The sequence below is a fragment of the Balaenoptera physalus genome, assembly GCF_965194825.1.
Source record: "Balaenoptera physalus genome assembly, chromosome: 2".
Lineage (NCBI taxonomy): Eukaryota > Metazoa > Chordata > Mammalia > Artiodactyla > Balaenopteridae > Balaenoptera > Balaenoptera physalus.
In genome coordinates this window covers 51,470,678-51,497,815 of record NC_138883.1, presented here as the reverse complement: position 1 = coordinate 51,497,815, position 27,138 = coordinate 51,470,678, and the positions used below count along the sequence as shown (strand labels likewise).

General features: G+C 34.7%; 1 long non-coding RNA gene across 1 annotated transcript in view; it reads right to left on the bottom strand.

Moving 5' to 3' along the window:
* Positions 1-5,590: 5,590 nt before the first annotated feature.
* Positions 5,591-27,138, bottom strand: part of LOC309656140 — a 67,100-nt gene continuing 45,552 nt past the window's right edge. Inside the window, exon 2 of the long non-coding RNA XR_014261169.1 lies at positions 5,591-7,852. This is a non-coding gene — a long non-coding RNA (uncharacterized lncRNA). The remainder of the gene's footprint in view (positions 7,853-27,138) is intronic.

Genomic DNA, 27,138 nt, shown 5'->3' with positions numbered 1-27,138 from the left:
GGTCTTCTGCCTGTTTTTAGATTGGGTTGTTTGTTGTTGAGTTGTATGAGCTGTTTGTATATTTTGGAAATTAAGCCCTTGTCGGTCACATTGTTTGCAAATATTTTCTCCCATTCTGTAGGTTGTCTTTTCATTTTGTTTATGGTTTCCTTTGCTGTGCAAAAGCTTGTAAGTTTGATTAGGTCCCATTTGTTTATTTTGCTTTTATTTCTATTGCCTGGGGAGACTGACCTAAGAAATCATTGTTACGATTTATGTCAGAGAATGTTTTGCCTATGATCTCTTCTAGGAGTTTTATGGTGTCATGTCTTATGTTTAAGTCTTTAACCCATTTTGAGTTTATTTTTGTGTATGCTGAGAGGGTGTGTTCTAACTTCATAATTTAAATGTGGCTGTCTAGCTTTCCCAACACCACTTGCTGAAGGGACTGTCTTTTTCCTGTTGTATATTCTTGCCTCCTTTGTTGAAGATTAATTGACCGTAGCTGGGTGAGTTTATTTCTGGGCTTTCTATTCTGTTCCATTGATCCACATGTCTATTTTTGTGCCAACATCACACTGTTTTGTTTGCTGTAGGTTTGTAGTATTGCCTGATGTCCAGGAGGGTTATGCCTCCTGCTTTGTTCTTTTTCTTCAGGATTGCTTTGGCAATCCTGTGTCTTTTATTGTTCCATATAAATTTTAGGATTATTTGTTCTAGTTCTGTGAAAAATGTCATAGGTACTTTGATAGGTATTGTATTAAATCGGTAGATTGCTTTACATACTACGGCCATTTTAACAATATTAATTCTTCTAATCCAAGAGTGTGGGATATCTTTCCATTTCTTTGAATCATCTTCAATTTCCTTTATTAATGTTTTATAGTTCTCAGTGTATAAGTCTTTCTTAAGTATTTTACTTTCGGGGGTGTGATTTTGAAGGGTATTATTTTTTTACATTCCCTGATATTTCATTGTTAGTATAATCAAATGCAACCAATTTCTATATGTTAATCTTGTATCCTGCTAACTTGCTGAATTCATTCCAGTAGTTTTAGTGTGGAGTCTTTCAGGTTTTCTATATACAGAATCATGTCTTCTGAATATAATGACAATTTTACCTCTTCCCTTCCCTACATTTTATTTCTTTTTCTTCTGTGATTGCTGTGGCCAGGACTTCCAATACTATGTTGAATAGAATAGGTGAGAGTGGGCATCCTTATCTTGTTCCAGATTTTAGTGGAAAGGCTTTTAGCTTTTCACCATTGAGTATTATATTGGCTGTGGGTTTGTCATAAATGGCTTTTATTATGTTGAGATATGTTCCCTCTATACCCACTTTGCTAAGAGTTTTTATTATGAATGGATGTTTAATTTTGTCAAATGCTTTTTCTGCATCTATTGAGATGATCATTTGTGTTTTTTTTTTAAATGTGGTGTATCACATTGATTGATTTGGTATATTGAAACATCCTTGTGAACTTGGAATGAATCCCACTTGGTCATGGTGTATGATCTTTTTTATGTGTTATTGGATTTGGTTTGCTAATATTTTGTTGAGAATTTTAGCATCTATATTCATCAAAAATATCGACCTCTAATCTTTTTTAATAGTGTCTTTGTCTGTTTTTGGTATCAGGGTGATGGTGGCTTCATAGAATGTCTTTGGGAGTATTCCCTCCTCTTCAATTTTTTGGAAGAGTTTGAGAAGGATTGGTATAAAAGTTCTTCTTTGTATGTTTAGGAGAATTCATCTATGAAGCCATCTGGTCCTGGACTTTTGTTTGTAGGGAGTTTTTAAATCATAGATTCTATTTCACCTCTAGTAATTGGTCTGTTCAAATTATCCATTTCTTCTTGATTCATTTTTGGTGGGCTGTATATTTCTAGAAACTTGTCCATTTCTTCTATGTTGTCAAATTTGTTGGCATATAATTGTTCATAGTACTCCCTTATGGTTTTTTGTATTTCTGTGGTATCAGTTGTTATGTCTCCTTTTTCATTTCTTATTTTATTTGGGTTCTCTCTCTTTTCTTCTTGGTGAACCTGGCCAGAGGATTATAAATCTTGTTTACCCTTTCAAAGAAACAGCTCTTGGTTTTATTGATTTTTTTCTATTGTTTTTTAATCTCTGTTTTATTTATTTCCTCTCTGATCTTTATTATTTCCTTCCTTTGGCTGACTTTAGGTTTTATTTGTTCTTCTTTTTCTAATTGTTTTAAGTGGTAGGTTAGGTTGTTTGAGATTTTTCTTGTTTTTTTGAGGAAGGCCTGTATCAGTATGAACTTCCCTCTAAGAACTGCTTTTATTGCATCCCATAGATTTTGTATGGTTGTGTATAATTTTTATCCTTCATCTTACAATATGATATATCATCATATTGATTTGCAGATGTCAAACTGTCTTTGCATCACTGAAATACATACCACTTGATCATGGTGTATGATCTTTTTAACATACTGTTGAATTTGGTTTGCCAATATTTTGTTGAAAACTTTTGCATCTGTGTTCATCAGGGATATTGACCTGTAATTTTCTTTTCTTGTAGTGTCATTGTTTGGCTTTGGTACCAGATTAAATGTTAGATTCATAAAATGAGTTTGAAAGTGTTCCCTCCTCTCCTAGTTTTTGGAAGAGTTTGAGAGGATTGGTATTAATTTTTCTTTAAATGTTTAATAGAAATCACTGGTGAAGCCATCTGGTCCTTGACTTTTATTTGTTGACAGTGTTTTGATTACTGATTCAATCTGCTTCCTGGTAACTGTTCTATTTAGATTTTCTATTTATTCATGATATATTCTTTGTAGGTTGTATGTTTCTAGGAAGATATTCATTTCTTATAGTCTGTCCATTCTGTTGGCATAAAATTGTTCGTAGTATTATCTGATGATCCTTTGTAAACCTAGGCTATCAATTGTTAAGTCTCCTCTTTCTTTTCTGATTTTGAGTTCTCTGTTTTCTTTATAAGTCTTGCTAAACATTTTTCAAATTTATCTTTTGAAAAAAGAACAGCTCAGTTTCATTGATCTTTTTTCTATTGTCTTTTGTTTCTATTTCATTTACTTCTGCTCTAATCTGTAATTTTTTTTCTTCTACTAACTTTGGGCTTAGTTTGTTATTTTTGCCTAGTTTCTTCAGGTGAAAAGTTAGATTGTTTATTTGAGATTGTTCTTGTTTTAATATAGGCATTTATGGCTAGGAAATGCCCTCTTAGAACTGTTTTGCTGCATCCCATAGGTTATGGTATGTTGCATTTCCCATTCATTTTTCTCAAGATATTTTTTGATTTCACTTTTGATTTTTTTCTTTGACCCATTTGGTTCAGTAGCATGTGGTTTAATCTCCAAATATTTGTGAATTTTCCAGTTTTCTTCTCATAATTGATTTCTATTTTCACACCACTGTGGTTGTAAAAGATGCTTGATATGATTTCAGTCTTCTTAAGTTTATTGAGACTTGTTTTGTGTCCTAAAACTAACATATGATCTGTCCTAGAGAATGCTCCATGTGTGCTTGAGAAGGATTTGTATTCTATTGCTTCTTGATGGAACTGTCAGCAAATGTTCTTCAAGTCCATATGGTTTAACCTGTCATTTAACTTTCATGTTTACTTATTCATTTTCTGCTGGATGATCTATTCATTGATGAAAGTGTGGTATTGAAGTCCCCTACTATTTTTGTATCACTGTTTTCTTTATGTCTGTTAATATTTGCTTTATATATTAAGTGTTTATATGTTGGGTGCATAAATATATACAAATATTATATCCTCTTTGTGGATTGACCCCTTTATCATTATACAATGACCTTCTTTTTCTCTTATTACAGTCCTTAAAGTTTTTGTCTGATATAAGTATAGCAACCCTAGCTTTCTTTTGGTTTTCATTTGCATGGAATGTCTTTTTTTCCATCTTTTACTTTCAGTATCTGTGTATCCTTAAAGCTGAGGTGAATCCTTTGTAGGCAGCATGTACTTGGGTCTTGTTTTATCCAGATCCCATTGGAGAAAGGGTCTCTTAGAGGTTCCAGAAACCCATTATATTTCCCCAAAATACACACAGAAAAAAACAATAAAAGAAAACATTGTGGAATTCTAAAGGGTCAAGAAGAAAAAGTATATATTTAGAATTTAAAAATTAATAAAGCACATTTTTATCTCTTAGAAGAAAAAAAAGAACAGTTGATCATATAGAATACCACTTAATCTTTTTAATAGACTTGACATGTTCCTATAGACAGCTAGATACTGAGTGCCTTATGTTTTCTTTTCTTTCCTTTCATTTTTCTTAATGTAGGAATTTTATGTGGAAAGACTCTACCTTCTCACAAGTATTAGCCAATGGAAAATGAGAACCCTAGTCATTTAATGGGGCATAAACAGAGCAACCAATTGCATACTTGATTTTTGCCTTTCATTAAAAATCTCTGTCAACTATGAAAAGCATAGAAGAGTCAACTTATGGCTATGATTATCTATAAATATATGCAATTGATAGCCCTCATATAGAATAAATTAATTATAAAATTTTAGAGTGCAATTAGATTCAAATACTCCTTCACCAAAATACATAATGTTGTATTCTAAGCATATAATTTTGAGACTGATGCAAATTTACACTATTGGCATATGGATAAAAGTCCTTCATTGAAGTGAGAAATTGCAAATGCCATAAACTCAGTATTTTAATGTTAATTTCAATGAGTATGTCTGATGCTTTACATTTATACTATATTTAACCAACTCCTTGTTTTCCTACCCACTTTCATCTTAAAAAATTATAAAGAAATGGAAAATTTTCTCCCAAATCATGGGACTCAAATCATAGCTTCAAGGGTTTGCTATACAAGTCAAGTGAGTTAAGAAATGTATACATTTTTTAGTGACATGGGACAGATAAATAAGGCTAGAACCAAGGTGTTTTTCAGACTGTGAATACCCAATCTGCCAAGTAATATTTCCAATGACATATTAGATAGCTCTTAAAAGAAAAAAAAAAAAACAGAACAGCAACAGATACAAGACAACAGTAGTTCTACACTTTGCACAAATTGTACGTGACTTACTAAGCATGAAGGATAGGATAACCATATTTTTAGGCTTTTCATGAGTGCTGGTCTACATTTTTCTGCAACAAAGTAACTTGGATCTTAGAGAAGAAATACTTAAAATGGAAAAAAAAGTAGTATGTTGGAAGTATTAATAGTCTCCCTACTTAAACTTCACACATTAAATATAAGAGTCTGCCATTAGAGTGAGGTAGCTGGAAGATGCTACTTTTTGTCATTGTTATTTTGTCTGTTGCTGTTGTCTATTTGTTTTGCATTCCTGTAGTTAGTTTTACTCCACTACCTGAATGATAAAATCAAAAAGACTCATCTGTGTATTTCTTAAATAGATTATGCCAACTGCATCTTGAAATCTAGTTATGAAATTTAATTAAGCATTTAAGCATTATTATATGAAATATGTTTGTAAACATTTATGTTAATAAAGGCTAGTTGAGTGTTATGGAAAAGAAAAACCCTGATATAGGTAATTGTCTTACTCAGTTCAGGTGGCTATAACGAATTATATAGGCTGGGTGACTTAAAAGAAATTTATTTCTCACTGTTCTGTAGGCTGGGAAGTTGAAGATCAAGGCTCTGGCAGATCTGGTATCTAGTGAGTATACTCTTCCTGGTTTGCAGACAGCCATCTTCTCCCTGTACCTTCACATGAGAGTGGGAAGGGGTGTGGGAAAGGGATAGAGATATAGACAGAAATAGAGATAGGGAAATAGCTAGTGTTCTATCCCATTCATGAGGGCTCTACCCTCATGACCTAATTATCTCCCAAAGGCTCCACCTCCTAATACAATCACATTGAGCATTAAGATTTAAACATATGGAATTCGGGGGACATAAACATTCATTCCATAGTGGAAAATTATACCAATGAGTGGCTGAAACTAATTATACTGACTGCAAATACTGGTTAACTTCTACAAGGATTCTGCTCACAGTTTTTAAAGTAAGTATATTTTCTATATTTATAAAAGAGAATAAAACTTAATATAATTAATGCAAACCAAATTTTATTGATTATATACCATATATAAAATATATATATGATAAATTAATATACATTAGGTTTTAGGTTAAAGTTAAAATGGTTACATTATGTACCTATACATTTTTATGATTCTCTGCTTTGCCTGGGTTTCAAATGGGTTGACCAACAGAATTTCTATTGTCTATATATGTTTTCATTTCATGACTAGATAAGTGTGTAAATAATGCCCTTGTGTGTGGAGAAGATACTTATTGAAGATAACTAGAAATGTGTGTTTAAGGTGATGTATACTTGTCGTTTTTACTTTTCTAAACTAAAAAACTCTCACAAATGTAGTTAATTTTTTAGTCCCTTGTCAAATGTGTCTTAGAATGACAATCATTTCTTGACCATAGAAGTATATTCTGGCCTTATTAATTAACTAAACATTACATCTCACTTTTCATCGTCATTTCAAATGCTGATAATAATAATAACAATACTTACTTAACTGATTTTAGTTGGTCCATTTACCTGGAATGTATTTGCAAGTTTCTCAAATAACATTTACAGTAGACCATCTTAAATATAAGAAATTAAATTCCTTTATAGGTACAGGACCTTTGTCAGGTACAATGAAAGCTTTGTCTACATTATACCTGAAGGCAGCATTTGAAATACTTCATCATGACCAGGAGCCAGATTATAAGGCTGTCTTGCATAAGGGTGCTAGCCTAACTGGGTGAGTGTTGCAGAACCATGACCCTGGTCCTGGGCTAAGCCTGCCCCAAGGAAGGAAAGTGTTTTTTTCCCCCCAATTCTCACAGAGGAGACGATGAGTTAGCAACGTCCCTGTAGGAGACACTGATTCCAATATTTCTTGGAGGTTGGAAACCTATGTGGACTAATTGCAATAATCTTAGTATAATTATTTATCAGTGAAATGAATCTTTTGTATTCGTCTTCATCCATGTGCGTACTACAATATATTGTTCATGTGCCCTGGTAATAACAATAACTTTTAAAAGTGTATTTCTTACTACTATATTCTATGGGGGGGGTAGGTGCAGAAGATTATTTTTCATTGCATTTATTCATCTATGCTTTTATACCTAAGTACTCTTAGATCTTGGATTATTGGCTTGAAAACTGCATCTCAGCATCTGCCCTCATATCATTTAATTGTGTAGAGAAATACCTTTTAAGCACAGCTACATTTAACTGACAGATATTTGCAAGATGTAATCCTCAATTTTTCCTGAACTGGGAATAGATCTGATTACTTTTGCCATCTTAGCTTTTTAAAACTTATATCCTTTGGTTCTTACTTATTGTTTTACTGTATACAAGTTTGATCTTTACTTGAAAGTCTTAGCTCCCCATTGCCTACTTTTTAATGTACCTGTACAAACAGAAAAACAACAATCACACTAGAGTGGCAAAATTTCTGCAAGGGTCATAAAACAGAAAATATTTCTTTAAAAAGGAAAAGCAATATTTAAGCAGGAATATGTGTGCAGATGATCCTTTGTCTGGTGATTTGTTCTGCCAGGACCTGGCTTAAATCACATGTCCCTCAGAAGGCAAGGTTTTTCCTTCCTCCTTTACTTCTCTGGTTTTCACTTTTACTTTTGTTTGTCCTTTAAAGTTTCTAAAATTTGTGCTTTATGGCTCTTAATCTCCTCATAGTCCAACTGACAAGGTCAGTGAAGACAGATGATTAAAAACCACACTTACAAGCGAATGCATAAAGACCCATTGAGAAGGTGTTCATTGTCCATTGTGTATTTATCTTTGCTTCCAAAAGGCTCTTTGTCAGAGCCCAACTGCTTCATGCTGCACCTGGAACAGAGCATCAGCATCTCAACATGCTTTCCAAATCAGTACAAATCTAAGCACAGAATCTAACTGAGCAAGTCTGTCAAGTTTTTTAAACTACTTACCAGTGCTAAAATCTTTGAAATTTAAGTACCTTTATCACTGGGACTATGAGGCCTATTATGAGTCCAGTAAGGGGTAACATCTTCTTTATTTTGACTCACTCTTTAGACCTTTTCACTATTGTTGTATTTTTAAATGACTTTATATTGTGGAGGATTATCTACTCTAAACCATTCTTCTACTTAAACCATTCTTCTACTGATGATTTTTTAGGACACTGATGGTTTTCTGATTGGTTTCTTTAGAGATTATGTGCACTTGCCTTTCTATATATAAAGCATACAAACAATTTGGAGTACTGGTTCTAGAGAAGTATCGATTAGAAAATAGTGAACAGAGAGACCTTTCATTTTCAGCAATCCTATGTCAGCAGTAATTCTACTGAAGAGAAAGTGGCCCCTTATGAGGGACAAAAAAATAAGATGACAAAATTCAAAAGGTACCCAAAGAAAACTTTTTTTCTGATTTCAATACCAATTTTTTTAATAGAAAAAACATTATGAGAGAAAGAAGCTTGTTAATTTTCATAAACTTTCAATTATAGGATCAGATATCCATCCCTAAAAGCCTTGTAAATTCTGACTTAGTTCAAATGATGAATCAGCTTGAGTGAGTAAACTTTTTTTATTTCAACATATTTTGTTGCTTTGACTTACCTAGTTATTAAAGTGCATTTCAGCTCCCACACTCAGCAATCTGAAGTTGTTACTCTTAACAGCTTGTCGTATAGTTCAATCTATGGCAAACTAAAATCTAAATCAATTTTATCTCTTTGTCCAAGAATCTACCATCAAAATAAGGTGGGAAAATTCCATATCCTCTCATGTTCTATATCCTTCTCTTTCATTATCATCTCCCACTAATATTCTCATCTACCAGTGTTGCTTTTAGTCTTCACGTGATTTTATTTTGCCTAGTCTGCTACTTATGACTGACTATGCTCTATTACCTTCTCACACCACTCTGGAGGGAAGGAATGTTTCCAACTCCTTTTGTTGTCCCTGCTACTTAGCCCAGTGCCTGGAACATGTTGGATATTTAATAAATACACTCACTCATACTTGTTTTCCAGAAATATCAATAAGAACTCTTCCTATTTCCTTTTGTGAGGGTTATTTAAAGGAGGCTCCATGAAGGCAGGGATTTTTTTTTGTTTTAGTCTCTGCTTTATATGCCAGATACTATTCTAAGGAGTAGGTATAAATAGGCATTAAATAAATATTCATTGGATTAACTATTTAATTTAGTGTGCATATTTTCTAAACCATTGTATATGAATTCAGAAAACTTGAATATGGTAGGGCTATAAAATTATATCAAAAAATTTAAGGGAAAAGCTAAAATGACATGGAATTTACTCTCAAATACTTTCCTGTAATTTAGTAAACTGTGTACAGTGTAACATTTCAGACTTGCTATACATACCTTATATAGTCAAGGTTACTGTTGAATAATGAAAATATACCTTAATACATAACATTTCAATTCAAGATCAGAATGCTATGTGATCCTTAAGGGACTACGTTTACTGATGATGTTGGCTGTGGTCCAAATGCAAAATATCATGGTTATTCAATGTACTTGTTGGCATTTAATCTGCTAATTATTGTTTAAAGAAAAAGTCCTTGACATTTCAAGAGTTATTTCCAATCATTGCTGTTACAGTGTGCTACACTTCTTTTCATTACAGAAAAAAAATCACATAAGGCTATGGCAGCAGAAATTGAATAAATATTAACATTTACATAGAGTAACTTCCTATTGAACAACAGTCCATGCTGATAAAAAAGCCGCCCAAGAATTCCTATGACATGAGAATCACTCATTATTACTTTAGGTAGGGGGCTATGCACGCTTAGAGGTAACACAATTAGGGTGACCACTACAATGTATGAGACGGTGATTGATTAGTAGGAAGTTCTAGGCTGCTTAGTTCAAGCTCTCATCCTCAAGCCAGTGAAGCAGGAATAATTTCTCATAGAAATTACTCTCTGATATCTCAACTTCCTTCCTAGTGTTATAGCTGACATCAAATAAATATTTCTCCAGCCTAAGCTTAGACAAGAGATTTTACAATTAAAGGAATAAATTTCTAGCTTTAGAAACTCAACATGTGTCAACAAAGAATACTCTTAAAGAGATATTAATTGCAAATATAAAGAACTTTTTAATATTTTGATTCAAGTTAAAAAAAAATGACAACTGGGACAATATGAATACTGAGTAAATTCTGATATTAAGAAATTATTGTTTCTGTTATGTAAGTGCAATAATAACACTGTTGCAATGTTTTAGAATGGTCCATTTGTTTAGTGATTCACACGGACATATTTACAAATAAAATCATTTGGGATTGGTTTCACAATGGTAAAGTAAGGGGATGGGAGGAGTTAAGAGCATATATAAGTGAAAAAAGATTGGTGTTCAGGCAATAATTGTTAAAACTAGGTGATGGATGGTGAAAAACTGAAACCATTTCCACTAAGATCAGGAACAAGACAAGGTTGCCCACTCTCACCACTATTATTCAACATAGTTTTGGAATTTTTAGCCACAGCAATCAGAAAAGAAAAAGAAATAAAAGGAATCCAAATTGGAAAAGAAGAAGTAAAAAACTGTCACTGTTTACAGATGGCATGATACTATACATAGATAATCTGAAAGATGCTACCAGAAACCTACTAGAGCTAATCAAGTAAAGTAGCAGGATACAAAATTAATGCACAGAAATCTCTTGCATTCCTATACACTAATCATGAAAAATCTGAAAGAGAAATTAAGGAAACATTCCCATTTACCATTGCAACAAAAAGAATAAAATACCTAGGAATAAACCTACCTAAGGAGACAAAAGATCTATAGGCAGAAAACTGTAAGACACTGATGAAAGAAATTAAAGATGGTACAAACAGATGGAGAGATATACCATGTTCTTGGACTGGAAGAATCAACATTGTGAAAATGACTCTACTACCCAAAGCAATCTACAGATTCAATGCAATCCCTATCAAACTACCAATGGCATTTTTCACAGAACTAGAACAAAAAATTTCACAATTTCTATGGAAAAACAAAAGACCCTGAATAGCCAAAGCAATCTTGAGAAAGAGAAATGGAGCTGGAAGAATCAGGCTCCCTGACTTCAGACTATACTACAAAGCTACAGTAATCAAGACAGTATGGTACTGGCATGAAAAAAGAAATATAGATCAATGGAACAGGATAGAAAGCCCAGAGATAAACCCATGCACATATGGTCACCTTATCTTTGACAAAGGAGGCAAGAATATACAATGGAGAAAGGACAGCCTCTTCAATAAGTGGTGCTGGGAAAACTGGACAGCTACATGAAAAAGAATGAAATTAGAACACTCCCTAACACCATACACAAAAACACACTCAAAATGGATTAAAGACCTAAAGGTAAGGCCAGACACTGTAAAACTCTTAGAGGAAAACATAGGCAGAACACTGTATGACATAAATCACAGCAAGATCCTTTTTGATCCACCTCCTAGAGAAATGGAAATAAAAACAAAAATAAACAAATGGGACCTAATGAAACTTAACAGCTTTTGCACAGCAAAGGAAACCATAACCAAGACGAAAAGACAACCCTCAGAATGGGAGAAAATATTTGCAAATGAAGCAACTGACAAAGGATTAATCTCCAAAATATACAAGCAGCTCAATATCAAAAAAAACAAACAACACAATCCAAAAATAGGCAGAAGACCTAAATAGACATTTCTTCAAAGAAGTTATACAGATTGCCAACAAACACATGAAAGGATGCTCAGCATCACTAATTATTAGAGAAATGCAAATCAAAACTACAATGAGGTATCACCTCACACTGGTCAGAATGGCCATCATCAAAAAAATCTAGAAACAATAAATGCTGGAGAGGGTGTGGAGAAAAGGGAACCCTCTTGCACTGTTGGTGGGAATGTAAATTGATACAGCCACTATGGAGAACAGTATGGAGGTTCCTTAAAACATTAAAAATAGAACTACCATATGACCCAGCAATCCCACTGCTGGGTATATACACTGAGAAAACCATAATTCAAAAAGTCATGCACCACAATGTTCACTGTAGCTCTATTTACAATAGCTAGGACATGGAAGCAACCTAAGTGTCCATTGACAGATGAATGGATAAAGAAGATGTGGCATATATATACAATGGAATATTACTCAGCCATAAAAAGAAATAAAATTGAGTTATTCATAGTGAGGTGGATGGACCTAGAGACTGTCATACAGAGTGAAGTAAGTCAGAAAGAGAAAAACAAATACTGTATGCTAACACATATATATGGAATCTAAAAAAAAAAAAAAAATGGTTCTGAAGAACCTAGGGTCCTGACAGGAATAAAGATGCAGACCTACTAGAGAATGGACTTGAGGACATGGGGAGGGGGAAGGGTAAGCTGGGACAAAGTGAGAGAGTGGCATGGACATATATACACTACCAAATGTAAAATAAATAGCTAGTGGGAAGCAGCCGCATAGCACAGGGATATCAGCTCAATGCTTTGTGTCCACCTAGAGGGGTGGGATAGGGAGGGTGGGAGGGAGATGCAAGAGGGAGGAGATATGGGGATATATGTATATGTATAGCTGATTCACTTTGTTATACCTCATAAACTAACACACCATTGTAAAGCAATTTACTCCAATAAAAATGTTAAAAAAGAAAACCAAAAATTAGGTGATGGGTCCTTGAGGTTCACTATAGTATTTTTCTTCTTTTGTAAATATTTCAATTTTCTATAATAATAATTTAAAACAAAAAAAATGGCAGCAAAATTATCTTTTGTATAAAAGAGAAGGCAGAGTAAGGAGAAAAGTATGTCTTTACCTCAAAGGCACAGAGAAACTAAATCAGCCTACACCAAGCTTTCTCTTCTCAACCTATGTTGTGTGTAATAACAGAACTACCACTTTGAGGTATATATTTTTGTATTTCTTCTGGAATTTTTTCTGCCCAACTATATTTTTAGCTCAATGAAGAAAGCTGCTTCTTCTTAAAATGTTTTTGTATCCTCTACAGTATATAAAAACAACAAGGATATACTTAGTATTGAAAATGTGCTGCTTAATATTTTTTAACTAGGAAAAGTAACGTAAAATGAACATTTCTGAAGTAACCATAGTATTCAAATTAAAATGCAAGACAATGTCAGTGAATGAAGACATAAAGCAGATAAAAACTCAGAAAGGTTTTAATTTTAGCAAATTACCCCAAGCCAGAAAGTAGTAAACAAAACAGAACAGAAATCTCAAAAAGAAAGATAGTTGGTCAAAAATGAAAGCAGAGTAAGAGAAAATTAAGTGCAGGGCACCTAGAGATGATGACAAACTACAACTGGAGAAATGGAAAAAGAATACTAATTTCTACCATGTTCCAGGCTGTATTATAAAAAGTAGGTCTAAAGTAGCAAATAAATCAAAATTCCCGTCTTCATACAACCTTTTTTTCCAGCTTTATGAAGGTATAATTAACAAAGTTGTAATATATTTAAAGAATAAAAAGTGATGATTTGATATGTGTACACATTGTGAAAAGGTTTCCCCCATCATGTTAACACATCCATCACCTCACATATATACTTCCCCTCACTTGGTGAGAACATTTATGTTCTACTTTCTTAGCAAATTTCAATGCTACAGCACAGTGTTCCTTACTCAACCCATAACAAATCTTGCACCCCTTTACTAACTTCTCCCTATTTTCTCTACTTTTAACTTCTATAAATTTGACTTTTTAAAAATATTTCATGTATAAGTGATACCATACAATATTTTTCTTTCTCTAATTTATTGCACTTAGCATAATGCCCTCCAGGTTTATCCATGTTACCACAAATGACAGGATTTCCTTCTGTTTTGAAGTTAAATTATATTCCATTTGTGTGTGTGTGTGTGTGTGTGTGTGTGTGGTGTATCACAGTTTCTTAATACATTCATCCACTGATAGACACTTAGGTTATTTTCAGATGGTGGCTACTGTGAATAATGCTTCAAGCAACATGGGAGTACAAATATCTCTTTGAGATAATGGTTTTGTTTCCTTTGATATATACCCAGAATGGGATTGCTGGATAATATGGTAGTTCTATTTTTAATTTCTTGAGGAACCTACATACTGTTTTCCACAGTGGCTGCACCAGATTACATCCCAGTCAACTGTGCACAAGGGTTCCCTTTTCTCCATATCCTCACCAGCATTTATGTCTTGTCTTTTTGATAAGCACTGTCCCAACAGGTGTAAGGTGCTATCTGATTGTGATTTTGATTTGCATTTCCCTGATGATTAATGATGTTGAGCAATTTTCATGTACCTATTGGCCATTTGTATGTCTTTGGAAAAATGTCTATTCAGATCCTTAGCCCATTTTTCAATTAAGTTATTTTGGTTTTTTACTATTAAGTTGTATGGGTTCCTTATATATTTTAGCTATTAACACCTTACCAGATATGTGGTTTGAAAATATTCCCTCTCATTCCATAGTTTGCCTTCTCATTTAGTTAATAACTTCCTTTGCTGAGCATAAGCTTTTTAGTTTGATGGTGTCCTGCTTCTTTATTTTTGCTTTTGTTACCAAATTTAAAAAATCATTGCCAAAATCAATGTCAAGGAGCCTATCGCTTATGTTTCCTTCTAGGAGTTTTACAATTTCAGGTCTTACATTCAAGTCTTTAATCCATTGTGAGTTGATTTTTGTCTATTGTGTAAGATAGGGGTCCAATTTCTTTCTTTTGCATGTGGCTGTCCAGCTTTCCCAACACCATTTATGGGAAAGACTATCCTTTCTCCACTGTATATTCTTGGCTCCTTTGACAAAAATCAACTGACCATTTATGAGTGGGTTATTTCTGGACACTCTATTCTGTTCCATTAATCTATGTGTTTGTTTTTATGTCAATACCACACTGTTTTGATCACTGTAGCTTTGTGATTTAGTTTGAAATCAGGAAGTGTGATACCTCCAGCTTTGTTCTTGCTCAAGATTGTTTACCTGCCAAATGTCTCATAACTAATAAGTGTAGGAGTAAGAATGCGTATGGTATCCTTGATACCAATGACTTCCTCGTTTCTCCTTTTAAGTTATTTTTCTTTGAGAGTGCCTTATTTGTCCATCTGCTTTCTTCTGTATGAGCTTTGGGTGAGGGAGGCAAGAAGAACAAAGCTGAAAAAGTAGATCCAACCATAGAGAGCCACACAAACAAAAACTGTTTTTTTCTATAGTGGTGGTGCTTCATTACTGGTGGGAACATCAATATTCATTTATGAAGTCATGGCCCATTCACTGCATTTTTCTGTTAGTTTATCTGTAAGATGAGTGATCTTTCAGTTTCTGATTCTTTTAATCTATACTATTTCCCACAATTCCCTGTGTCAGGACTTTTCAGGTAATTTCAATATGTGCTTGGTCTGCCTCTTACCTCTCAGATTTTGCAAAGCACAGATAAGCCTTCTGTTCATAAAGTAATGATGATAACGATCAATACAGCAAATTACTAGATAACCTACATTACAACAATTGAATTTCCTTCTGAAGACAGACTTCCTGATGGAGATCATATGCTATTATATGAAAAGTAGGTAGGAAATAGTTCTTTGTGGTAAAAGTTTATACTTTTTCCTGGCTTGGCTGATTTAGAGATAGCATCATGTGAAATCAATCAGGTAACCTTTTTGCTTCTCTTTGAAATATAGCCTGGTATATCTTTGTAGTACCTAGGGAAATTGGTCAGTTTATTGGAGAGGGAAATGATGATAAAGAATAAGGAGGAGGTGGAGGACAAGGAGGAGAAAGAAGAGGAGGAAGAGGACTTGATTTTTGAGACTATGTAAAACTTGACTGTACCTTAGAGTCATCTGAGGAGCTTTCAAAATCTTGATGCCCTGGGACTACCCCAGCTCAATCATATTAGAATTTCTTGGGGTGGAATTCAGGCACATTGTACAGTCAAATCTGAAAACAAATGATGTAAATAACCCATTCATTAACTGGAGTTCCACTTGTCAGTAAGTTCTAAGTAGTGCATCAGGATCAACTAAAATAACATGCTTGTTATTTGTTCTCTTATCACCACTTAATGTCTACATGAACTCAGTCAATTCACTCTCCATTCTAAGTATAAAGTTCCCAGCATGGAAACTTGAGATAATGCCATGTTTCCCTCAGGTGGCTTTGAGTATTAAGTGAATCAATGTACAGTGCATGGCATGTTATCCAGAACATACCAATCACTAATGAATAGAGGCTAGTGAATTAACTTCTCTTGGGAAAATTGAGGAAATCGTCATTCAAATAATTTTTTTCTTGTATTCTGTAGTTCAGATGATGAATCCAGGTTGAGAAATACTGTTGTTACAGATGCTTTTTCTAGACTTTTGAAATCAAACAGTCTTATATTTAAGCTGATCTACACATTTACTAGCTTTGTGTCCTTGGAAAAGTTACTTAATCTTTATGAGCTTCAGTTAGCTCATTTATAAGCTGGAAATAATAAGACTCTTGGAATTGTTGTAAGAAATAAATGTCTAAGTGCATAACATGGTGCATGATATGTAGCAAGTTCTTTCTTATGACACATTAGCTATTACTATTTTATAACTATTATTTGTATACTTTTAGAATTTCTTTGGCCAATGCAATTAATGAAGCTAGTATTACAGTACTGAAAGAAAATTTGGCAAAAGGATAATAGGATTATAAGAAATGGAAAATAGTACAAGTTGTAGCTTTTGGTTTTTTTGACACTCAATATTTTGCTTTCCCTATCATTTTAGTAAGTAGAGACACTTTGAATTACAAGATAAACTATTTAGACAAAAAGAAATCTATAACACCATTATAGTGGTGAGGAATACACAACATTTAAGAGATTATCCATTCCATAATACCAATGGGCACATAAACTTGGAATAGAGAATTTACAGAAATGACATATAGAAAGATATGAAAATAAATGTAGTTTATTTCTAAATGTAGAAAATAAATGTAGATATAAGTAGTTGCTTTTAATTTTTTTTATAATTTACTGAGGCATTTCCCTTTCTGATAGTTCACAGAAACAATACAGCTGCTTCTCTTCCACTGAAGCTCAATATAGTTGTTTTTAACATCAAAAGGCTGATTATAAGCTATGAAGAGCTTCTCTAATTTTTAGGCATGGTTGATTTCTCCTTGTGTATATTATAATTTTTGTTGTTTATTATATTGAGTGACTTACAAATATTTTTTGCCTTTAGAAATAACAGATTTGTTGAATTTGCTAAATATTTATTGCATAATGCATTTCCACATTTGCAAATAAAATATGATAACTTCTCAGTCATTTTTAGAAATTTAGTTGCATCTTGATCTGTCACAAAATTGAGAAAATGTTTCCTATCATAGTGCTAGGAGCTAAGAGTTACATAGTTCTGAAAAGTTCCTAAGTGATAAATTGGTGAGGTGCGTAAATTTGCTACAGGTCAGTCTTGAGATCTCATTAGTGGTGACTAGTGGAACAAGATTCTGAAAGAGGTGCCAAGGCCCTGGATTTCCTGAATAAAACTAACCAGAGGTTGGTGAGTTTAATGCTCAGCATTTTTTCTGTACCCTCCTACTATTTCCTCTGTTTTATTCATTCTTTTCTTTTACCTTTTTATTTTGACATAATTTCAGACTTATTGAAGTGGTGAAAGAACAGTACAAAGAATTCCCTATAATCTTTATCCAAATTCCCCAAATATTAACATTGTCACATTTGCTTTTCTTTCTCTTTCTCTTTCCCTCTCTCTTCCTTATGCTCTCTTCCTTTCTCTACTGTTGAGGAAATATAATTACAAATAAAATCTTCTTCTTTCAACCCAGAAAACCTCTTCACAAAGGTGTAAGGGAAAGAAAGCTGTATTACTGAATAAGCATTAATCCAGAATTCGATGCTCTTTACAGGCAATCTGCTAAGAGACTGCCTAGAGGGGGAAAAAAAAAACACCCTTTTGTATAACCTAGCAGATACAATCCATTTGCAACCTGGAAAGAGGGACTCGCCCAAATTAGGTTCCTACCCTCGCACAGAGAATTGGAAACTGGGCACTATCTTCTTAGGTGACCACATTATAAAGAGATGGTTCCTGGGTCTTAAAGCTAACAAGAGGCTTATTTAGCTTCTAAAAAGGTTTACACACATTTTAAAGACATTGAGAATGTGCTTATAATACAAGTTGTCTAAAGGACATGCTCTAAGAAAAGCGAGAAGGGAAGTTTCTTCCCTTATTTTCCACAGGGAAATTTAAATCTCTTATTTTTAATTTGTATTTACCCTTAAAACACAGGTACACTTATAATCTTTATTTTGAACCCTTTAAGAGTAAATTCAGACATCTATAATATAGTTACTAACTAGCTTAATCCTAGAATATATAGAAAGTAGTTTGAGAATTGCTAAACTATACCACTGAAAAAGCATACCTACTACAACTAAAGTTCAGTATTTGTTTATGATTGTATAAGTATTATATCCAAAGGTTAATTTCTAAAAAAAAAATGTTCCTTGATCTATAAAAGATGGCAGAGTAAAAAGACCCTGAGCTCAACTCTTCTCATGAGCACACCAAAATTACAACTATCTGAAAAACAACCGTCGATAAAAATGACTGGAATCTACAATAAAAGATCTTCTACGGCTAAAGACATAAAGAAGGAAACACAACAAGACTGAGAACAATTATATTGCAGAGGTTCTCCCACAGGAGCAAGAATTCTGACCTCCAAGTCAGGCTCCCCAGCCCAGGAAGATGAACTCTCAGAGCATTTGGCTTTGAAGGCCAGTGGGGCCTAATTGCAGGAACCCCACAGGCCTGGGGAAAATAGAGACATCACTCTTAAAAGGTGCCCAGAAAAATCTCAAGTGCACCAGGACACAGGGCAAGAGAAGTAATTTGATAGGAGCTGCTGCTCTTGGAGAATCTACTGGAAAGATGGTGGCGGGTGGGGGCTGTGTGTGGCTGCAGCTCACCTGGGGACATAGACACCAGGGGTAGACATATTGGGGAACATTGTTGGCAGCTGACATCTTGGCTCAGTATCTCCAAGATCTGGCCCCACCCAACAGTCTGCAGGTGACAGTGCTGGTATGCCTCAGGCCAAACAACTAACTAGGTGGGGACAGAGCCCTACCCATCAGTAGACAGGCTGCCTAAAGGCTAAAAAGCCCACAGCTGCCTCTGGGCTTGCTCCAAGACCCAGCTCCACCCACCAGTAGACAGGCACCAGCCCCTCCCACCAGGAAGCCAGACCAAACCTCTAGACTAACCTCATCCACCAGGGGCAGACACCAGTAGCAAGAAAACTATGATCCTGCAGTGCAGCCCAAACCTTTCCTTGGGACCAGCAGGGCCCTAGCCTGGCCCAAGAGCAGATCAACACAATCTTCGGGACACCCAAGACCCCATACCCAACTGTGTCAGGAACTGACACACACACCCCAATGATCTAAAACAAGCTCTGGGAACCCTGGGCCCTGCAGCCAGACTCCAGTAATCAGCTCTGTCTGCCAGTAGACTGGCACTAACCACGGGATTTGGCTTTGCCTGCCAGTGGGTGGGCAACAGCTCCAGAGTCATTGGGACCCTGAATCTGCCCACCAGAGAGCCAGCACTAGACCTGAGAGCCCCCTAGGGCTCCACAACCAGCAACCTGGTGACCAGGCCCCACTAAATAGCAGCCAGGAGCAGCCACACAAGGCAGGGCCTGGCAACTAAACAACTAGGGGCCTATTAGACCACCCACACATCCCACCACAAAAAGACCAACGTAGCCCCCTTAGGGTGAAACCCTAAAGCATATAGCTTGGGTGACAAGAGGGAGTGCACTCCTGGGATGCATAGGATGCCTCCTACAGAGGGCCACTTCTCCAAGGTCAGGAGACATAAATAACCTACTACATACATAGAAATACAAATAGCAATTTAGCCAAAATGATGCAGCAGAGGAACATGTTCCAGAAAAAGGAACAAGATAAAACCCAAGAAGAAGAACTAAGGGAAGTGGAGATAGGCAATCTACCTGAGAAAGAGTTCAGAGCAATGATAGTAAAGATGATCAAAGAACTCGAGAGAAGAATGGATGCACAGAACAAGAAGTTAGAAGTTTTTAAGAAATAGCTAGAAAATATAAAGAACAACCAAACACAGATGAAGAATACAATGACTGAAATGAAAAATACAATGGAAGGAATCAGTAGTAGACTAAATGATTCAGAAGAACAGATCAGTGAGCTGGAAGACAGAGCAATGGCAATCACTGCCACTGAACAGAAAAAAATGAAAAGAAATAAAGACAGTTTAAGAGACTTCTGGAATAACATAAAGCACACTAGTATTTGCATTATACAGGTCCTAGAAGAGCAAGAGAGAGAGAAAGGGCCTGAGAAAATATTTGAAGACATAACAGCTGAAAACTTCCCTAACCGAGGAAAGGAAATAGTCCCCTAAGTCCAGGAAGTGCAGAGAGTCCAAAGAGGAACACATCAAGACACATTGTAATCAAAATGACAAAAATTAAAGATAAAGAAAGAATACAAAAAGCAGCTGCATAGCACAGGGAGATCAGATCAGCACTTTGTGACCACCTAGAAGGGTAGGATAGGGAGGGTGGGAGGGAGATGCAAGAGGGAGGAGATATGGGGATATATGTATATGTATAGCTGATTCACTTTGTTATACAACAGAAACTACCACACCATTGTAAAGCAATTATACTCCAATAAAGATGTTAAAAAAAAAGCAACAAATAATATACAAGGCAACTCCCATAAGACTATCACCTGATTTTTTCAGCAGAAACTCTATAGGCCAGAGGGAGTTGCAAGATATATTTAAAGTGATGAAAGAGAAAAAACCTACAACCAATAATACTCTACTCAGCAAGGCTCTCATTCAGATTTGATGGAGAAATCAAAAGCTTTACAAACAAGCAAAAGCTAAAAATTCAGCACCATCAGATAAGTTTTAAAACAAATGTTAAAGGAACTTCTCTAGGTGAAAAAGAAAAGTCCACACTAGAAACAAGAAAAATATGAAATGAAAAAGCTCACTGGTAAAGGCAAACATACAGTAAAGGTAGGAAATTGTCCACACACAAAGCTAGTAGGGATGTTAAAAGGCAAAAGTAGTAAAATCATCTGTAGCCACAATAAGCAGTTAAGGGATACACAAAACAATTAGATGTAAAATATGATATCAAAAACAGTAATCATGAGGAGAGGAGAGTACAAATGCAAGGTATTTAAAATGCATTTGAAATTAAGAGATCAGCAACTTAGAATAATCATGTATATATGTATAGACTGCTACACAAAAACATCAAGGTAACTGCACACCAAAAATCTGGAATAGATATACACACAAAAAGGAAAAAGGAATCCAAAAATATCATTAGTCATCAAAACATAGGAGAACAAAGACAAAAGGGTAAAAAAAAGACCTAAAAAAACAAATCCAAAATAATTAATGAAATGACAATAAGAACATACATATCAATGATTACCTTAAAGGTAAACAGACTAAATGCTCCAACCAAAAGACACAGACTGGCTGAATGGATACAAAAACAAGACCCATATATTTGCTGCCTACAAGAGATTTATTTCAGATCTAGAGATATACACAGACTGAAAGTGAGGGAATGGAAAAAAGTATACTACCAAAATGGAAACCAAAAGAAAGCCAGAATAGCAATACTCATATCAGAAAAAAATAGACTTTAAAATAACGACTGTTACAAGAGACAAAGAAGGACACTACATAATGATCAAGAGATCAATCCAAGAAGAAGATATAACAATTGTAAATATATATGCACCCAACATAGGAGCAACTCAATATATAAGACAAATGCTAACAACCATGAAAGGAGAAATTAACAGTAAAACAATAATAGTGGGAGTCTTTGCCACACCACTTACATCAATGGACATATCATCCAGACAGAAAATCAATAAGGAAACACAGGCCTTAAATAACACATTAGACCAAATGGACTTTATTGATATTTATAGAACATTCCATCTGTAAGCTGCAGAATACACATTCTTTTCAAGAGCACATGGACCATTCTCCAGGATATATCACATGGTAGGCCACAAAAAAAGGTTTGGTAAATTTAACAAAATTGAAATCGTATCAAGCATCTTTTCCAAGCACAATGTTATGAGAACAGAAATCAACTACAAGAAAAAAACTGCAAAAAACACAAACACATGGAGGGGGAAAAATAGGCTATACTAAACAACCAATGGATCACTAAAGAAATCCATGAGGAAATCAAAAAATACCTATAGACAAATGAAAATGAAAGCACAATTATCCAAAACCTATGGGACACAGCAAAGGCAGTTCTAAAGGGGAAGTTTATAGCAATGCAAGCTAACCTCAGGAAACAAGAAAAATCTCAAATAAACAACCTAACTTTACACATAAAGCAACTAGAGAAAGAAGAACAAACAAAACCCAAAGTTAGTAGAAGGAAATAAATCATAAAGATCAGGGCAGAAATAAATGACACAGAGACTAAAAAAGCAATAGAAAAGATCAATGAAACTAAAAGCTGGTTCTTTGAAAAGACAAAATTGATAAACCTTTAGCAAGAGTCATTAAGAAAAAAGGAAAAGGGTCCAAATCAATAAAATCAGAAATGAAAAAGGAGAAGTTACAATCAACACCACAGAAATACAAAAGATCATAAGAGATTCCTGCAAATAACTATACACCAATAAAATGGACAACCTAGAAGAAATGGACAATTTTTTAGAAAGGTACAATCTCCCAAGACTGAACCAGGAAGAAATAAAAAATATGAACATATCAATTACCAGTACTGAAATTGAATCAGTAATTTAAAAACTCCCAACAAAAGTCCAGGACCAGATGGCTTCAAAGTTAAATTCTACCAAACATTTAGAGACGAGTTAACACCTATGTTTCTGGAACGATTCCAAAAAGTTGCAGAGGAAAGAACACTTCCAAACCCATTCTATGAGGCCACCATCCCCCTAGTACCAAAAGCAAACAAAGATACCACAAAAAAAGAAAATTACAGGCCAATATCACTGATGAACATAGATGTAAAAATCCTCAACAAAATACCAACACTACATTAAAAGGATCAGACACCATGATCAAGTGAGATTTATCCCAGGGATGCACAGATTTTTCAATATCCACAAATCAATCAGTGTGATACACCACATTAACAAATTGAATAACAAAAACCATGGTGTAATTTCAATAGATGCAGAAAAAGCTTTTGATAAAATTCAATATCCATTTATGATAAAAAAAATAAAACTCTCCAGAAAGTGGGCAAAGAGGCAACATACCTCAACATAATAAAGGTCATATATGACAAACCCACAGCTATCATACTCAACAGTGAAAAGCTGAAAGTATTTCCTCTAAGATCAGGAGCAAGACAAGGATGTCCACTCTCACCACTTTTATTCAACATAGCTTTGGAAGTCCTAGCCACAGCAATCAGAGAAGAAAAAGAGATAAAAGGAATCCAAATTGGAAAGGAAGAAGTAAAACTGTCACTGTTTGCAGATGACATGATACTATACATGTAAAATCTTAAAGGTGCCACCAGAAAACTACTAGAGCTCATCATTGAATTTGGTAAAGTTGCAGGATACAAAATTAATACACACAAATCTGTTGCATTTCTCTACACTAAGAACAAACTATCAGAAAGAGAAGTTAAGGAAACACTCCCATTTACCATCCATCAAAAAATATATATATATATACTTAGGAATAAACCTACCTAAGTAAACAAAATATCTGTGCTCCAAAAACTATAAGACTGTGATGAAAGAAATTGAAGACCACACCAACAGATGGAAAGATATACCATGTTCTTGGATTAGAAGAATTAATATTATTAGAATGACCATACTACTCAAGGCAATCTACAGATTCAATGCAATCCCTATAAAATTACCAACAGTATTTTTCTCAGAACTGGAACAAAAAAGTTTTGCATTTGTGTTGAAACACAAATGGCCCTGAATAGCCAAATCAATCTTAAGAAAAATGGAGCTGGAGGAATAATGCTCCCTACCTTCAGACTATACTACAAAGCTACAGTAATCAAAACAATATGGTACTGGTACAAAAACACACACACAGATCAATGGAACAGGATACAAAGCCCATAAATAAATCCACGCACTTATGGTTAATGAATCTACAACAAAGGAGGCAAGGATATACAAGAAAAGACAGTCTTTTCAACATATGGTGATGGGAAAACTGGATAGCTGCATGCAAAAGAATGAAATTAGAACATTCTAATCTAATTCGAATGCCATATACAAAAATCAACTCCAGATGGACTAAACACCTAAATGTAAGATTAGATACTGTAAAACTCCTAGAGGAAAACATAGGCAGGACACTCTTTGACATAAATCGCAGACATAATTTTTTGGATCTGTCTCCTAGAGTAACGGAAACAAAAATAAACAAATGGGACCTAATTAAACTTAAAAGCTTTTGCACAGCAAGGGAAACCATAAACAAAATGAAAAGACAACCTACGGAATGGGAGAAAATATTTGCAAATGGTGCAAATGACAAGGGCGTAATTTCCAAAATATACAAACAGCTCATACAGCTTAATATCAAAAAAACAAACAACCCAATCAAAAAATGGGCAGCAGACTGAAATAAACATTTCTCCAAAGAAGACATACAAATGGCCAACAGGCGCATGAAAAGATGCTCAACAGCTAATTATTAGAGAAATGCAAATCAAAACTATAATACAATGAAGTATCACCTCACACAAGTCAGAATGTTCATCATCAACAAGTCTACAAATAATAAATGCTGGAGAGGGTGTGGAGAAAAGAGAACCCTCCTACACTACTGGTGGGAATGTAAATTGGTACAGTCACTTGGGGAGAACAGTGTGGAGGTTCCTTAAAAAACTAAAAATAGAACTACCATATGATCCAGCAATCCCATTCCTGAGCATATATCCTATCCAGAAAAGATGAAAACTCTAATTCGAAAAGATACATGTACCCCAATGTTCATAACAGCACTATTTATAATAGCCAAGACATGGAAACAACCTAAGTGTCCATCGACAAATGAATGGATAAAGATGTGGTACATATATACAATGGAATATTACTCAGCCATAAAAAAAATGAAATAATGCTATTTGCAGCAACATGGATGGTCCTAGAGATATCACACTAAGTCAGGTCAGACAGAGAAAGACAAGTATAATATGATATCACTTACACATGGAATCTAAAAAAAAGATACAAATGAACTTATTTACAGAACAGAATTATACTCACAGACATAGAAAACAAACTCATGGTTACCAAAGGGGAAAGTGGGGTAGGTGTAAATTTGGAATTTGGGATTAAGAGATATAGACACTATATATAAAATAGATAAACAACAAGGACCTACTTATAGCACAGGGAACTATATTCAATATCTTGTAATAACCTATAATGGAAAAAGTATATATATATATATATATATTTGTATAACTGAATCACTTTGCTGTATGCCTGAAACATTGTAATCAACTATAATTAAATTAAAAAATAAAAACCAAAAAAAACTTGGTTTCTTTTTCTCTCCCCTTCAGTGAGGATTCATAGTTAATGTTTAATTCATTTGTTTTTGTGTTTTTAGGGTATTTACCCAAACTATTTGATTTTTAAAAAATTATTTTTGAGTGTATGAAAACACTAACATGATTCTAAAAGTGTTGGAGGAGGTCATGAGAAGACATGACCACTGGCTGACCCTGAAATGGACCTGGGCAGTGGGAGGCTCCTCACCCCTTCCCCTGTCCTAGGAATGTGTATTCTACTTGCCTTCCCCATGCTAGAAGCTGCTCAAGGAAGATACAGCCTTGAGATAGTAAGGTGTTGTTGAGACCATCTGGACGGTACACATGACTGAACCCAGTTAAGGCCTCTCTGTAAACTTTTAAGATTCTGGCAGGTGGATGCAGAGATCTATTCATTTTGTAGCTGCCCAAGACAAGCCTCATAAGTCGCCTTGCTTATTAAACCTTCCACCTACCAATCTGGAGTGATTGGCCTCTTTCTTTGGTCTCTCCCTGCCCTCCCCATATGGGAGACTGTTTCAGATTTCACCCTGGAAGCTCCTGGGGTTGTGAACCAACAAAAAAGTCAGAACTGCACACAATACTAAAGATACTCTTTCTTACTTTGCTTTTTCACCTAATACTTAGTATATCCTAGACATCACTCTATATTGGTTTATAGAATCTTTCTCATTCTTCTTTTTCTTAAACAGAACTATAGTACTCCACTGTGTGGCTGAACCAGCTTTTCAACCTCTCTCCAATATGAGGTAATATAGGAGATTGCAAACAATTACAAATAGTGCTGCAATGAATAAATGTGCATAAATTTTTATATTGTTGGGCATATCCTTAAGGCAAATTTCTAGAAATGGGGTTGCTGTATAAAGAGGGTAAACACATATATAGTTAAGTTAGATATTGCCAAATTTCCCTCCCTAGAGATTGTACAAATTTGAATCTTCACCAGCAATGTAAGAGAGTGCTTGTTTCCTTACAGTCTCACCAAAATTTGTGCTTTCAAATATTGATCTGGTTAGTGAAAATAAAAGGAAAATTTTTATTAGGATAGTCTCAATTTTTACTTCTCTGGTACAGCACTACAGGAATTCAAAGTATTTTCAACCATTAGATATCTAAAACATAATTTGATATCTAATAAATGAAATATTTAAAAGCAACTTTACCAGCAATTATGTATTATCTTCTACCCTAAAAATCAAAACACGTGCCCATTGTTTTGTCCTGCAACCCTCCACCTGGACAGTATCTCATTTCCTGTATGCTGTGTCTTCTTTGAGTTTGCTAATGATTTTTTTCTTCCTTTGTGAACATTGTACTCTATGTTAAAAGTTTTGCCTGGCAATCCATTCTTAGCATGAAGGGTCAGTAAACCCCAGTCTCGCATGTTCGAGTGATAGGGGTAAACCAAACTTATAGGAAGTAAAAACCAAACTAAGAAAAACTCAAAAGAATTCCCCAATATAAACCTTTTCATCATAGCACTGGGTGGAACCCAATGCACAGAACTCTTTACCT